The sequence below is a fragment of the Lolium rigidum genome, chromosome 1 (genome assembly GCF_022539505.1).
Source record: "Lolium rigidum isolate FL_2022 chromosome 1, APGP_CSIRO_Lrig_0.1, whole genome shotgun sequence".
Taxonomy (NCBI): Eukaryota; Viridiplantae; Streptophyta; class Magnoliopsida; order Poales; family Poaceae; genus Lolium; species Lolium rigidum.
The window spans coordinates 113555672-113572940 of record NC_061508.1 but is presented as its reverse complement, the minus strand read 5'-3'; the positions used below and the strand labels follow the sequence as shown (position 1 = coordinate 113572940).

The 17269-nt window shown below is 43.0% G+C and overlaps 2 long non-coding RNA genes across 11 annotated transcripts; one reads left to right on the top strand and one right to left on the bottom strand.

The window, feature by feature from the left end:
* Positions 1-808: 808 nt before the first annotated feature.
* On the bottom strand, positions 809-7701 carry LOC124658153. 9 transcript variants are annotated; one of them, XR_006989154.1, is made up of 10 exons: positions 6930-7701; positions 6731-6799; positions 6581-6643; positions 4082-4285; positions 3932-4002; positions 3262-3339; positions 2476-2559; positions 1756-1874; positions 1603-1674; positions 809-1320 (listed from the first exon to the last, which is right to left on the bottom strand). It is a non-coding gene; the product is annotated as an uncharacterized LOC124658153 (long non-coding RNA). The 9 variants fall into 9 exon arrangements; XR_006989128.1 differs by having other exon boundaries at positions 809-1141; XR_006989202.1 differs by having other exon boundaries at positions 809-1138.
* Positions 7702-13968: 6267 nt separating this feature from the next.
* On the top strand, positions 13969-17132 carry LOC124680226. 2 transcript variants are annotated; one of them, XR_006995452.1, is made up of 5 exons: positions 13969-14069; positions 15574-15671; positions 16060-16203; positions 16331-16412; positions 16720-17132. It is a non-coding gene; the product is annotated as an uncharacterized LOC124680226 (long non-coding RNA). The 2 variants fall into 2 exon arrangements; XR_006995444.1 differs by having other exon boundaries at positions 16320-16412.
* The last annotated feature ends 137 nt before the right edge of the window (positions 17133-17269 follow it).

Sequence of the window (17269 nt, the reverse complement as noted above, 5' to 3'; positions counted from 1 at the left end):
GGTCGCTTAACCGTGCATCTGCATGTGTACCTGATTTTTGACTGATCTGATCATCTCTGAAAAACTTCATCTCTGCTTGTGTGTGTGGTTTCAAGGCTTTCCTACAAGAAAATGAAATGAAAGTAGCCAGGACTAAATTTTCGCAGCGAAAAGAAAAAATGATCTCCTGTCTCTTGTGCAAAGCAAAATAGATATATTAAGCACACGTACATGTTTAATTATGAAACAAACATGTCCAGGAAAAAAGCCTGCTTGGTCCAAGAAACGGTCAGGCGCTACGATCAGCTTTACACTGCATATCGATCAGGTCAGGTCCAAGAATTAATTAAGGCAGTACCAATGTTGCTGTCATGCATGGAGATTACAATTTAGAAACTATCATCAACATTTTACAATGGCAAGCTTTGCTACAGATACTTGCCCACATAGATCAAGGCTTCAGCTAGCTTGACTATTTCCAGGTCGAAGGTAGCTAACTAGATTGATCCTGCTTCTTATCGAGCACTTGTCAAAATTACTTATTTCTACTAGTTTGCAAGATCAGTAGAGTTTAGTTTAATACCTAAAGATAGTCATTTATTAGCAAAAGGCTTCTTTCCTATCTTTCGAGATCCACCCTACAATATGGGATCAAAAAGCCAAAAAAAAAGTGATTTTAGCTAGATACATGGGTGTGCCATCGATCAGGCCATTTTTTCCTAACATCCCCTTGGCACCCATTGCAAGTCTAGTTTACATGCATATACAAGCTCAGCTCCAAATCAACATTCCTCAATGCTTTAACTTTGCTACAGATAACTACACGAAAAAATCGAAAATTTGCCAAGACCTATTTTATTTCTCAAGCATTCAGGTCACATATCGAACAATCAACAATAAAAGCAAATATATATCAGCATCTTTTAGGGACATTCACATCACAAAGCAAATAAAACAAAGCTAAAGACCCATACAGCACAACTCATGCAACATGGTACGGCGAATATTACAGCAAAACACATCCTTTGCAACTACATACATCACAAATATAATATTCAAGGAGGCTAGGTGCTGCCTGATGGCGACGTCTCCTTGCCCCCTGTTCTTCCTTGTCGAGTGATGCATCAGCCTCAACACTCCAGCTGATGCCTTGTTATTTCTCCTCCATCAGGAACAAAACATCAGCGGAACTTTAATAAAGCATATTTAGCAAAGAAATAAATAGATTTAAGAGGAAGACTTGGACTAGACACGCATGACAACAGACATGCATCTATCTACCAACATGGTAGCACCTTTGTTTCCTCGAAATGGCAGTCACCTATGTATATGCAATTACAACTGCACCATAGTTTTCAAGTTATCAGGAAAATAAACACCAAGATATACTTGAACTACCAAGAAGACACATAGTGACATACATGTGCATACAATTTTCAGGATTTAAAAAAAATAAACAAGTTGACAGCAAGTGATGGCACTGTCAAACAAAAGGGTGATGCAAAAGAAAACAGCACATCAAGATACATAGTCTCGTCATCAAGTGCTACCTTGCTGCTGTTCTAATTATTACAGTAAGCACTGCACAAGTTAAGTGGCGATTATTTGGTAAGAGAGAATTACCTGTGATCAAAAGATTAGAGCCCATTTCTACTCGGAGTCTTCGACCAAAACACTCCCACCAGGTATCACCACCTGCATTCACTTGATATCAGAACAATTGTTATATGTAATCAGATAAAAAACCATCCCCTGCAAGTCCAAGCATGGCATTACCTTAACTCCTGAAAATTCTATATGGTTTGATTAACTGATACAATATTCTGGTGAGGAACTGTGATTCAACGATCGATCACCAACGATCTAGTAACTTCATAATCCAGTCTGCATTGCCACTGTAAATTTGCAGTGGAAGTCAGTCACCACAAAAAAAAATTTCAGAGCTCTAAACAACATCAATAGCAACAGAGATATATTAGGGGAAAAACTACAACAGTAGTATGTTTTGCATATAGTAAACAATTCTTTAGATTTATAATCTATTAAAGTGCACCCATTTGAACATAGAAAAGTAAAACATAAGAGTGTTACATGAACGAGAGCAAGATGTGCTTGCAATTAACATTCTCACCAGAAATCCATGCAAACGGCAAATAGCAATACAACTCTTATCGAATCCATCTACAGATGATTTAGTTCATCATCAGACTCAGTCCACATCTACATGTGGCTAATTAATTTGTACTACCACCTAAGAGTAGAGCAATAAGTAATGTAAAGTGTCAAACATCTGTACCAATAACTTCACATGACCAGTTTCAAATAATCTGAACAAAAAGAATGGAGTACAATTAAGAACTTATAACATCAAATCAATCATTCACACTGGCTTACCATAAATACTAGCATAAGAACTATCAACTAGGCCTACATGCCAATATAGCCACAATATCACAACGCTCATAGAGTAAAAAGAAGAGAAACCCAACATCTTACCTAAACCTCGGCGAAAAAAGAGAGGCCATTTGAATAGTTCCGCTTGATTGGTATTCTTGAAGCCAAATAGTTTTCAAGAATCACCTGAGGAAAGACACAAGTTAACTTCCAGGAAAGAAAGAAAAGCAATAAGATGTTGAAACAATACTTGACTAGCGGAATTACTGACTTGTCATAGTAGTAGTAATACGTGCAAATTGGTACATCTAGTAGTACTGCTGCCTATAAATGCAGCACTACTAGTATTCGTCAATTCAAAAGATAGAATTTGTCAAAGCAAATAAATTTGTAACGAACATTAAGAGAGCAGCTAATAAATTTGAATGAATGAATAGATCACACCAAATATTCAGAAAAGTAGAGTTAAATGGCTGAACCGTTTTGGCACATTTACAGTCACTAAATTCAAAGTAAAATCGCTACTACTGTATCAAATTTCACCAAAACAAATGGTCAACAACTTGGTAGAGCAGACGGATCTCAACCTAAAAAACACTACACAACACACACAAATAGATATCAAACTATGTTCAGGCACGGCATTGCAGCAACCTGAAACTTCCAGGACGTCACTAGTAGCAAAATCTTTCACGTCAGTTGTACCAAAACAGGGAATGAAACACCACATCGCTACATCACGTAGCATCCATCAGCAGAAGAACCAAAAAACATAAGAAAGGGGGGTTTCTGGCCTCTTGACATATAAAAGAAAGGAGCAAGTATGTTTGCCCAAATAGAAACAGCTCATGACCATGTAGAGCAGAGAAGGGAGAAACAGAAACTCACCCAAACACATGGAGTCGACACAGCTATCCGTGGCTAGGATGATCAAGCAGCCTGTGACAGCTCCCAGGAATAGCACAACTGCACAAGAGATGAACATATGTTAATTCCTGGTAAAAACAACCAAGTAACAAAAGACTAGATCAAACTGGGATCAAATTGGGAAGCATAAAAGAAAAGTGAGAACAAGATTGGCATTGAGAACATTCTTTCATATTTGAATCAAACATAAATATATTTATAATCTACTAGATTTAGTAGCCAAATTTTGTTCTGATGTTATTTTCTTAACCAGAAGTAGAGAAAATGTAAATTAATGGAGCTATTCCCAAACAAGACCTGATCACTTAACATTAGTGTAAACATTTCCACAACAGGAAAAAAGAAGCACTTTAGCAAGCAAATATTACATGACGGGGTTCAAATAATTTGAACAAAGAGAATTACATATGAAGAAGAAAGAAGAAAAAGAATCCTAATCACAGCAAACCATGTATGCATTATACTGAATCAATGAGAAAACAGAGGAGCTAATTACTGCATAACACTTCCACTAACGGTTAGCACAATACCAGATCACCAATCACAATACTCACTCCCAAACACAGAATATTAGCAAACTAAGGGACACTAAATCCTACATATACAGGTGTAATCAAGCAGAGGAAACTACCTACGCCACTGCAACGTGTCGCTAGGCAAGTGGTCGAGCCACAATCAGGACCAGCGGCTCCTGCATCCCAACTGTGGCACATATGGACGTTGTAATATCAATGGAACCAAACCACACCTAACATAAACGAACATGAAATAGGCAACTCACCTTGCAGAAACTGGAGCAGATTGACGAGATAGTAGAGATGATTCAGAAGGTACGTAATAAAGGATTGCAACTGAAGTCCAAATGAGTAAAAGTCTTCAGTCTACCTTGCCACTGGGATTTCTGTCACTCTGTCATTTCCACACCATTGCAGCCAAGAGACAAAAGTGCAGTCCCGTTATTTGCATATAACATAAGGACAACCTACTGAGGAAACAAATAAAGCACGTCATTCTTAGGAAATAAGCATGGTCCATAAGGATAATTGGCAATATTCGATAGTGACTAGAAAAAGCTCTAAAGTGGGAAAAAAATGACCATGGATACTGTAGCCTATCTTCTTGGCAACTCTACAACGAAAGTGAAAAACAGATCAAACACAGTAGTATTCTCTTCTTATTATTCATGCCATCATCAGAACTAGAACAAAGCTATTCTCCACAACCAAAACTAGAATCACAACAAATAAGAGCTATTTCTCCCTTAAAAAAAGGCTATCATTAGAATCATAACATACAGATTGAAATCAATCACTTATGTCACCAACAGAGCTATGAGAAATAAGATCTCTTCGCACACAAGTCCATACAATTTCCAAGAACAAATCAAGGATAACTAAAACATAAGTGATGCCATCTCAGAACACATACAGGTGCATCAACTAAATATGAGTTATCGGAGACCTTATGTTCTACAATGCTTCTACCAGAGACAGGTGTAGCACTTGTTTTTATCAGTCCTTCCACCATAAATAAATGAGGATAGATATAAAATGTTTTAATCTAATTCATTAGCCAAGAACAAATCAAGGATAACTAAAACATAAGTGATGCCATCTCAGAACACATACAGGTGCATCAACTAAATATGAGTTATCGGAGACCTTATGTTCTACAATGCTTCTACCAGAGACAGGTGTAGCACTTGTTTTTATCAGTCCTTCCACCATAAATAAATGAGGATAGATATAAAATGTTTTAATCTAATTCACGGATGAAACCCGGTAACCAGAGGGGTAGGTGCGCACCCCTTCCCAAACAAACACGTGTCCTATTGGTCAAACCTCATTAGCTACTCCCGCCTGTTACTGTACATGTGTTTAACAATTATAAGACTGATTAGCGCTCCCCCTCCTCTCCTCCCCAAATCCAACACCTCCAGCACCGGCGCCAGCTCGGGATGCTCTAGCGATGGCCACGGGCGGCCTTCTCCTCCCCCACCCGCCGCATTTGGGGCTCGATGTGGAGGAACCGCCTCGGGCGGGCTCAAATCGAGTCAACGGGGGACCGGTGGGCGACCATGGCGGCTCAAATCGCCATCGTCCTATTGGGCGACCAGTGGACCGGTGCGGCCGGCACGGCGGCGAGCGCTCGCAGGCGAGTCGTGGGAATTAGGAACGGCGGTCGCCGGTCGCCGGTCCTGGAGAACGAGCGGCTCCCCACCAGCGGGGGAAGAGGGGGATCGACGGGATGAGCGTAGGCCGGCGTAGGGGGACGGTGTCCGAGCAGAGGACGATGGCGATTTGAACCGCCATGGCCGCCCCCCGGTCCCCCGTTGACTCGATCTCGGCGCCCACCCAAGCTCCTACATGACGCGACGGGGAGCCTCCCATCCATGGCGTAGCCGGCCGTCCACATGGCACCCGGCGTCGACCACCGCGTCGGCCGGAGCCGGAGACGCCGAGACTGCCCAAAATCGATTCAAATGTAGACGATGCACGGTTGTGGAAGCCGGCAACGGGGGCGACGCGGTGGTCCGCGGCGAGGCCGAGCAGAGGAGATCGCCGGGGAGCTCGCAGGGACGTGGGAGGTGGAGGAGCGGTGGGTGGGGTTCGGTTAAGAGATAAGACGCCCGAGCGGTGGTTTGAGAAATAATAACTAGCATCCTCGCGTGACACGGTCAACACGCTCCTTAACGAAAAAACGAATCTTTCTGCAGATCGGATGGCACCGCATGCATGCGTACCTACCCCTCTGGGTAGCAAATCCACTCTCATCTAATTCATTAGCCAAGAACAAATCAAGGATAACTAAAACATAAGTGATGCCATCTCAGAACACATACAGGTGCATCAACTAAATATGAGTTATCGGAGACCTTATGTTCTACAATGCTTCTACCAGAGACAGGTGTAGCACTTGTTTTTATCAGTCCTTCCACCATAAATAAATGAGGATAGATATAAAATGTTTTAATCTAATTCATTAGGCAAGGGATCGAATTATTAGCAATAAGTAGCCATACAGATGCATTAAGCAGGTTAGATAAGCAGTTCAAACATTATATTCCTATGCTCAAAATGGGCAAAGGTAAGCATGCGATGACTAAATCAAAGAACAACCGTGTGCTAAAACTTCATATCCATATGCATACCATATCAATAAACGATTAGCACAATACCAGCCCACCAATCACAAAAAACACTCCCGCAACACAGCGTAGTTTCCATTAAAGAGAACGACAGTAAATACAAAATACGCAGATGGAATTAGTGGAAACTACCTACTACACCACTCAAACATGTTGCTGGGCAAGCGGGCGATCCACAATCAGCACCGGTAGCTCCTGCAACCCAAACAGAAGCGCATCAGGACGTTTCCCCCACATCAACGAATCGAACCACACCGAATCGAATCAAGATGGCAAGCTAACCTTGTAGACCACGTAGTACTACTCATTCTGGAGGCGCTCCAGGCTGCCGTTGCGGGCCATGGCGAAACCCTTGGCGCACAAATAAACTCGAATCAGATCATGTACTAGTATGAAATCTTCTCCTAATAGTCGAATCAGCTGCTCTACCGAAGCAAGGATGGAGAGGAAATCTCCCTCGAGATCTGCAATAGCACCTCACCTGCCATCAGCAGCACATCTCCTCTGCCCTTGATCAGCATCAGTTCTTCTCCTCTGCAAAGAAAACAAAATTGTCAAACTGCAACTCTGAACCTGGGACTGTCATATGCTAAAGTTCCTGATAATAGTGAAGGGTAATAAACTCGAAATTGTGCTCAGCGTAAGGCGTCATTGATGAAGTGTGACATTTATCAAGAATCTCTATTAACCAAGTTTAGTGATACAACTGAAATTCCTTGCTGCATTAATTTTTAACTGGAGGATGCAGGATTGATTTAATTACAACATTGCATCATAGAAACAGAGCTTTTCATTAGTAGTAAAAAGATGAAGAAACTACAGCAGCATGTAATGTGAGCATTTAAAGAAGAAACTAAACAGTATAGTGAACACACTTCTGGTACTTTGAAGAAATAATTTACAGCATTGACAGATAAAGCACACTAACTGAGAATTACAATAGACATGCAGCAACAATTTATCTTTGTGTAGATGCACTCTATATTTCGGCAATTAGCTAATTGATCAAGCCAGTTCAGTTCCAGTAATGCAACCTAGTCCAGTTCATTGAGAAAATTCCAGTAATTCAAACAAGTGCAGTTCGGGTAATGAAACTGGCAGTAGATAATTGGTAAATTTATTAAACAAGTCCAGATCATTCCTTGTAATTAAATCATGCACTGAGCAAGAGTAGAAACAATTTGTTTGCAAATAATGTGTTGATGCATCTCGGCGGTGACATGGCGACGGAAGCAAGCGCCGTGGGCAGCCCGTGCCACCTTTCGGGTAAGGTGCTAGTAGTAATTGTTCTGGAGGCGCTCCACGCTGCCCTTGCCGACCACGGAGAAACCCTGGGCGCACAGCACAAAGAAACTCTAATCAGATCATGTATTAGAGTCTAATAAGCTGATCTACCAAAGCAAGGACGGAGGGGGAGTCTAGGAAGCTGCTACCTTTGAGGCCGATGCCGACAATCCCCTGGACGGCGGCGTCTCCGGGACGAGCAGCTCGACCTCCCGGTCGCGGGCGCCCCCGCGGCTGCGTGCAGCACCGCGCCGCACTCCCTCGTTCGCACGCACGACGCAGACCGGCGTGATCGACGGAGCCGCGCGCGCCGCCGAATCGACGAGCAGGCCAGTCGCGCCGCCGTCGCCGTGGTGGCTGCTGCGCGGCGCGTCCTCTTTCGTCTGCGAGGATGGGGCGGCGCTTGGGAGGAGGGGCGGTTGGGTAAGCCGCCGGTGACCGGTTGAGCTGGTGCAGGGGAGAAGGGAGACGGCGACCACCATTGATCTGATCCGGGCGGGCTGGCCGCGCGCCGAGGAGAGGTGGGGAGAAGGGGCTGGCGGAGAGGAGGCGGCGGCGGCGGCGGCAGCGACGGGGCGGTGGTTGGGGAGCAGAGCAGATACGGCGTGATTTTCTTGTCTCGTGATTGATTATCATTTGACTATGCAAAGAGTGATTATATAGGGCTATTGCTATGTCTCCCAGCAATGATAATTATTAGCACCTAAAATTGTGGAGATTTTTAAGAAGTCGGATAATTAGCGGAAGGAATCGTCGATACTGATGATTAATTACCTAACCATTCCGAAAATTCTGTTTATGCCAAAAATGATGCCGCTCTGCCCGGCTCAATTATTTTTCTTGCTATAATTTGTTCGAGCGCGCAGGAAAATAAGTTGCGGATTTTGTTTTCCATGATTTTTTTTTGTTTATGCGGCGTGATTTTCGTTTTCTCTTATTGCCAGGCGTTGTGTTTCTCTGCGACATATCTGGACGTTGGTTTTCACTGGACAAGTCAGATTGTCGATCCGGGTGCGGCAAATTCTGTATTGTGAATTGTGATTGGATGGAACGAGGCCATGCAAAACGCCCCGATTTAGTATTAGCAATTATTAATCACATGATGATGACTAATTGACCCGAGTAGCAATGTACCGCCAATTTCTCGGGTGTGCTTTGGCTCTTCCGTTGGCGACTTGATTTTCGCTCGACATTGGGTATCGCTTTGTCTCCCACCAATAATAACTACTGTAGCACCTAAAATTATGGAGGATTCCACACGATCTTTAAGCAGACTAGTTATTTACTGAATCGAGAATAGTTGCACCTCCCTCCAGATTTGAAGGACATGGTGTACAAGGAACAATCCTCATTAATTATTATATACCCAAAATCATTTCGAATATTCTGTTTAGGCCAAAAAAAAGATATCGTTCCGCCCTGAGCTCTCAATTATTTTGCCTAGCTATACTTCCAAAAAATGGAGGTGGTGTGCGACGAAAGTAATTCGCGAATATTGTTTCCAACCACAAGACTTGATTTGTATGCTGGCGAGTCTAGGAGGTTGTTAATCCATCCAATATTCCTACACTATGTACATATCAATATGTCGATTCCGTAGTCACGGGGTGGTGTTTGCATGCACGGAGTAGTAACTTGCACGTAGTCCCTTCTTGTAGGAATAATGCCTTGACCTAATCAAAGGCATATGAATTCACTTAGTACAACAGCTACATGAACACTCTCTAATGGTTGCGGTTAGGCCACCCGGGAGGCGACCAAAACCGCAACACCACTCGCCCTCCCACTCCCACTCCCTCACACACATTCTCCGCCACCGGAGGTCACGCATGGCAAAGCATGGATGGTGACGTCGTCCGGGTCTCTCCCGTGGGCGGCAAACTTTTCCCCTGTGGGGGAGTGCTTTGCAAATTTGGCGGCGTAGAGCTGTGAAACGTCCCAATGCATCTGTCTCTTCTCTTATGTTTGCAACATAGTGGTTCCTATTATACACATCCATTTTATACTCTGTCGTATTGTTTCTTCTCTTTATTTTATTTCAGCGTGTCGATGTTACGACAACAATGCTTAACTTAATATGACTACATTTTTTCTGTAATGATATATAATGTTTATAATATATAGGTCATATTAAGTTGGTTGAATTTGACAACCTACTATCCACGCAATGCTAATAAACCAGAAAGGATGGATATAGATGGCATGATTAGTTATTAGGTCGATGGACTTGGATTGGATTGCACAACAAACTAACATCACTCGCGAGGTATCAGATAATGGTACTAGCCCGTGCGCCTCTTGACAAGCTCGACGTGGTAGCCAGCCAGTCAGTACCGGGCTAGCGGGCTCGCCTCCTAGTTATTGGTCTTGCCAAGGCCACTTCATGACACTAGCGTGCATGTGACGCTCGATGAAGCTTTTCGTGGGCATGTGGAATCTACACCAAGTAGGGTCCATGACACATTGGTCATTGCACTAGAAAATGGTGGATTGGCTGAAGTGCTCGACCCATCTGGTGCACATGCATGCACATGGCCCCATAAAATATTTTGTCTACAAACCAAGTCTTGTGTAGCTCGAGAGAAGGTGTTTTTACTACTCCCTTATATCCAATAAAAAAAGTGTCAGAACCTTAGTACAATATCAATTTACAAGTTAACCCTTCTCAATTGAAAATGAACCACTGGGCCTAGCTCGCATCTCGCCCATCTCACTCGCATATCATAGATCTTTCTTGTATGTCCCATATGGCTCGCTTTTGATCGGATCGCTCCCTTCTAATCGGATCTCTAGCTAGCTTCTAGCCAGATCTCTAGCATGTCCTAGACTTGGCCAGGGGAGGAGCCTCTGCTCCGAGCAAGCTCTATGCTAGCTCCTCCTCATGTAAGATTGACTTGGCGCCTCTGGCCAACTCCTCCTCTAGTCAGCCCTTCTCAGTGCCTAGCCTCTATGCTATCGATGGATGAACCTAGTGCAACGACATCTTCCTCCCACGCCTCTAGATCAACATCAGGTACTCCTACACAAGGCAGAGAACAATACAAACTGCAAATCTAGTTGATGAGAGACTTAAATAATTCGAGGGTTCATTATAATTCTAATTAATGTTAAAACATGAATGGATGAAAACTGCAGTACAAGCTGCACTTGATGAGTCAAACTAGCACAGACAAACAAACAAGAAAACAAAGTACATACCTTGAAATCACCATGAAGGGGTTTAACATGAGAAGACAATGCAAGAAGAAATCCAATATTTATATGGATAATATAAAACAAAGATCGCATATATTCCAATATTTTCTTTGAGCTTGTGGTAAAAAAGGCTAACAAAAATAAAGATTTGGCTTGCAGTAAAGCACGCATCAACAACAACTCACATCCAATAACAACAGAAGTATACACAAGCATTAGGAGTAGTTTATCTTTGTGTAGATGCACACAGGTTGCTCAAACAATATGTAGTAATACAATTCCGGTAATGGACGAAGTCAAAACTTTAGCACTAACAAACTAATATCATGTGCTAAGTTAGTGCTTACATCATTACATGGATAGCGTAATAAGTTGTTTGTTCAGCTGCTACTAAGATAAGAACCTAATAAAATTTCGAAGGACATAATTCGTAGGATATTTAATAATGGAGTAGTCGTGCAACTCAAAACAAGGGCCTTCATATAAAGATGGAATTTGACCTTAGCGACTTCAGACATGGTGTCTTTCATCAACTTATTTGCCCAAATTATAGCAAAATAAAAATGCAAGAATATCCAAACATAGAACATGTACTCCATTGAACTCGGTAGAGATTATGCTTAGGTCCAAACCAATAGTCAAATTATACATCATTGCATGTGATAATACTTATATCCAGGCATGTCCAGTAGATACTACGATCAGGCAACTATAGGTGACTTAAATTTATTAAAAATTCAAGCAACTTATCGACGTAAATGCACGCATGCACTTCCCGGCATAATATTTGTTACAACTATCAACTATGATATGACTACCACATTGCCGTAGGCAAGTGTAAATTTTGGTGCAGTCTATGGCTATGACGAACCTGAAGAAAACAAAAAGGTGACAACACGGGAAGGAAAGTGAGCTCACATGATTAATCCACATTGCCATCTAATCTAAGCATAGGGGTCCAAATCACACGAACACTCTCCAATTTCAGCACATATAGACATGCTAGCTAAAGAAAACAATGTGAGCGAATTGAAAATTTGTTTTCATACCATCTTGGAAAGTCTCTCCATGCTCTTGGCGTTCTTCTTGCTAAGAAGATGTTGCTTCCCGACACACCGCCGCACGATCTTCCCCGTTTCCGTCACCCTAAACCGCTTTTCCAATGCCTTAATGACACACACAAAAGAGGAACAGAATCAAGAAACACCCAAAGAAACTGATGGACTTGTAAGAACATATGCATAACCCGAGAGGGACCAATATGAAACCTTCTACATCTTCATGTTGTATCCCTTACCATCTTTCGCGATGACGGCGAGGGAGCATGGCCGCCGGGGAGAGCGCGGTAGCGGCGGTTACTGCCAATGGTAGGCCAGATCACTGAGGTGACACCTGTGGATGCACGCATGCTCGCAAGGGTGTGGCTACTGGGCGGCCGATGCGGCCTCTATCCTCGTGGGAGCAAGATACGGTGTATCCGACCTTGCAACCACTAGATCAGGTCTCGTTGACATCGGGTCCAGCGATTCTTCGTTGGCTTGGGCCAATAAGGCCATCCATTTTAAAGGAAGGGAGCTCGGCGAGCCGATGGAAGATGGAGGGCGCGCGCTGGTGGCACGATGAGCTAGGGGAGCATGGTGGCAAGGCGAAGGGAGCGCAATGACGAGGCGAGAGGAGGCGCGGTGGAGCGGAGAGAGGGAGTGCGGGTGAGGTTGCGAGGGTGAGCATGAGGTTGGAGTGTGGGTTGAAAGGAGAAAAATCTTGAGGTCGTGAGGGTGACACTCCTTCATGAATATGATTATCGGAGAGGAAGATTGTGAACTTACGATGCAAAACTACCACTCCGAGACCATCAACCCAATTCCTGCAAGAGGTTGTTATCTTTCTTTTGTTTTTTTCATGTTGGTTTTACCATATATTATATATTAGACAAAGAGTAGGGTTACATGAAATAACCACTTTGAGGTAAAATCTATGGGAGGGGCAGGCATCCTGGGACCCACGAAACAATATTATGACGTTGGGAGTATTTTAATGTTTTGGTTTTATGCTTGGTGATGTTAAAATGGGGATCTCCAACTTTTTGGATTAAAAGCATAATGTTTTCCTAATGTAGTACATATTTAAACATTATGCTTATAATCTAAAGAGGATGCCCTAATGAATGAAAATTGGTCAAACCAAGACGCATAGGATCAAACCGTCACACGACAAGATCGATCTTGACACCGTGATTCCATTCGGACGATAACACAACCCTGCGATATCTACATCTAATGAAGCTTACTTCAAAATTTCTTTGCTCTAGTTTGCCGAGCTCGGTGTAAGAGATATGTACATATTTTCTTTCTAGTTTGCCGAGCTCTAGTTTATCTATCAATGCATGCAGTGTGTCGGACAGGTTCAATCAAGTTGCTAGCCAAATAAATTCCCGCGTAGTATCTGGTCTCACGCGCCAAATGAATTTATTTGGTTTTTGGGCCGTTTTGAGCGGAGACGGAGTTCAATAGCCCAAAACCCTCTTCTCCCGCGATCCCCACATTTCTCCTACCAAATCCAGATCGAACGCCGCCGCCGCCGCTCTTCCCCGTCGCCTGCCACCGCCCCCTTCTCCATCCGGCCGAGATCCAACCGCTACCGAGCCCCACCGCAAAAGATCGACCTCCGTCGCCATGGACTCGCCAAGGAGAGAGGCGGTGCCCCCATGAACCGCTCTGCGTCGCGGCGGCTCGTTCGCCGCGCGCTTGTGCGCTAGTAGGACGGCGCACAGCGCTCCGTCGAACCTGCTGCCCGCGTCTCGCGTGTGGCTGATGCGTGCTGCTTCACGCCGGCGAGGTGGTGCAGGCCGTCCGGACGCGGCGGCGCAGCTCCGCCGTTCTCCGTTCCGTCTCCGCCGTCGACCAGACCGTGGCCTCTCCGCGCCCTGATCCGGGGCGTCGCCGTGCAGGTATGGTATCCAAACCCTAATGATATTACCTTTTTCCCCTGATTCCGTTTTCTTGACTGAAAAATTGTTTCTTTGCAGAGCAGCTGGAGGAGGGGCGAGGCGTTCTAGTACTCGTGCCGCCGGTACAGCAGCTCCTCCGTCCAGGAGTCGACCACATCCGTTGGTGCTACCTCGAGAGGGACTGCAAATATTCAGGTATGGGAAGCTCTTACCGTGTTGGTTCAAGACACTCTTACTCGCGACTTGGGAAGCTGTATACTGGCCACCGGGATGAGCATATCAATTTTGATGTGGATTAATGGGGGCTGATAGGCTGAAACTGCAATCTGGTTGAAACTTGCGTACATTTGGTGGTAACACTGTCGGTGTCAGTTTTAATGGATGACTTGTCTGGTAGATAAGGAAAGTACAGTCTCTCCTCCACGTAGTCTCCACCCCCACTCAAGATAGTATCCATGTCAAATTGGGATTGTTGCTTTACATCTCTCATGTGTATGTCATTTGTTTCTTTTTCATGTCTTCAGAATCAACAAGAACTGAAATGGGATCAGTAGTATTGATTTTCAACTCAGGCTTGTCTTGAGTTTCTTAGTCATCCAAGTTTGATTGCTCTCTGTGATGTCCAGCAATTATCTTTAGTTTGTCTGTCTGCGTTGGCCACTTCGCTTGAACGGTTTAGCACCATCGATTTACAGCTAGGTACTGGAGCTTTAGTCAGGTTCAGCCAGTTATTGAACACTAATTCTTTTGGTTAAGTAAGACCATACAAAAATATTGCAAAAAGAAGGATAATCATATGGCACACATGCACAAAAAATACGTCGGAATTCCCTGAGTCTTCTAATCACTTTAGGCTGCAAATAGATCCTGAATTCAGTACCTTGTGCAGTGCATGGACTTCAGATTAGGTGTTAGTTCATACTGATTAGGTCCATCACGCTTTGTTTTTGTACAGCCCTCTACTCACCAAAGATCAACCTTTGCTTCTTCCTTGTGACCTCTGGGTGGCGTCTGACTGACCCTGTCGACACCGTGTTGAACAACTAGCAGAAACAGTAGAGAACTTTTGGTGAAAAGTTCAGATTTTTTGGTGTCCATTTCCAATCTGAGCTAGTTGTACATTTAGATATGATTTTAGTTTAGGTTTGCTCCAAACATTAACTCGTGATGAGCAAGACTCGCTTGTCCGAGCTGTCAAAATGCATGCATACACGGTACTATTGCTCCCCATTTTCTCTTCATTGGAGATTGGTAAAACAAATTTTAAATACTACATGTGTATATGAATCTGCTGAACAAGATTTGAGATTAATTTCCACTGATGGTTATGGTTATTTATTTTCTCAACTGACTTGTTTGGTACAATTTTTTGTGGAATTTTTTCTACTCCGTATTTTGGTGAGCATGCTAGAATAGCTGGCAAGTGTGCGGGATTCGTTCTGATGTATTATAAAACCTGATGATCTTGTTTGCAGCCTCAAAACATGAGAAGGTTTTGTAAAATTGTGTGCATTACAAAACCTGATGCTCTCAAGTCTCAAACTTAAATCTGAGTAAATTGATATGAAAACTGCTGGTCTGGATTTTTATGAGAATTATATTTTATCATGCATCGGGTTTATGTGATATGCATGTCTGTGCATCATAAAGAGTGGGTTGGTTGTACGCATCAGGTTTTATGAACCATCTATTTTTGCAGAGTGCCAACAGAAAGATCTATGCGGGTATCCAGAATGTAGAAAAGGAGTATCTTTAGAAAAGAAGTTAACTCACCTGCTATTGGTGACTGTTGATAAGGTAAAACATCTTTGTTTCCAGCCTTGTTCTAAACATTGACCCGTGATATGCAAAATTAGCTAGTCCGAGCTTATCGAGATGCGTGAATACGCAGTGCTATTTATGCCCATTAGCTCTTCATTGCAGATTAATTTGAACAAATTCGAACTACTACATGTTTATATGAAACTAAATCATGTTTTGAGATCAATTTCCACTAATGTCTATTTCATTCAAATTGGGAAAGTGTAGCGCTAGTTTAGTGCATGAAACGGTTCGTAATTGTTTGGCTGTAGTAATTTGTCTTCATATGCTAGTTTTATGCCTCCCTTCTGTAGTGGATCATTCAAATTTCTTCTGATTTTATTTCACAAGCACTCATAATATCTCCTCTACTTACTTTTTGCAGGAAGTGACACGGCAAGAGGCATTGGTGCTGTACAAAGACACATGAAGCTTGGCTGTAATTTGGAGTTGTACAAAGGCACTGGAGGCAGGATTTGCTGTAATTTGGCTATCAAGTACTTGTTATCTTTACCATCTTGTGATAAGTGTACGTGCTCTGCATAATAACCATGGTGCATTCAATTGATAAATTGTGTTTATTCTCTAATAATTTAATTGTACTTGTTTCTTTTCTAATATACAATCTTCTTCTAATAATGTTAGGTGCATAACAGTATGTGTTAAGGCTTCTGTTGGGCAAGCCGTAGCGGCGAGTTCAGCGCACCGCAACCGAGGTTTTGGCTACAATTTTCTCAGGTGAGGGACACCCGTTTCCCCCCACCTCTGGTTCCTGTTTTGGTGCGTTGTGGATCTGCACATGCTTGCATTCGTTTTTGGAATTTACATGTACATCTAGAAAAGTTTTAGTTTTGGTTTGATCTAATATCGGCTCATGATATGCAAGATTAGCTAGTCCGAGCTACCAAGATTGGTTTCTTTTTTCCGTTGAATCTTAGTATCCAGATAGTATACCATGGATGTGACTTTGTACTTGACTTCATGTTTCTTGAACTATTGCTTTGTTTTATTGCATTCTTTGTGCAAGTGTTGGTAAATTTTCTAGGATGCATTACTTGAAGGAATCTGGAAGACCTGGAGCGGTGGCCTTCTTATTTGACACCATGTTGTGTCTAGGTAGATTCTGGTAAGTGCTAAGTGCTAAGTGTATGTGCTGTGCATAGTAACCAAGGTGAATTCCATTGATAAAGTGTATTTGTTTTTCCATACTAGCTTAATTGTACTCGGTTCTTTTCTGATATGCAATATTTTTCTAATATGTGAGGTGCACTAGAGTATGCGGTGCGGCTGCTGCTCGGTTGACAGTGATGGCGAGTTAATCGTGCCGCAATTGTGGTGGTGGTGCCATCATGGCTGCGCCTAAAGTTCTTTCTGGCGAGTCAATGCACTGGTTTTGGCCATCTAGCCATTGACCATTTAATTATTAGTGGTTTTTATCTGCTACTGGATTGCGCTCCTGGTTATATGGTCCTAGTTTTTATTTACCTCTAATGTCTAAAATGAGTAACGATGGTTTTTTCTCTTCTTCCTCGAGTTGGCCATCAAGCTGAGTTGTTGATATTAGCATTTTTAGAATTATTAACTCATAAAGGCAT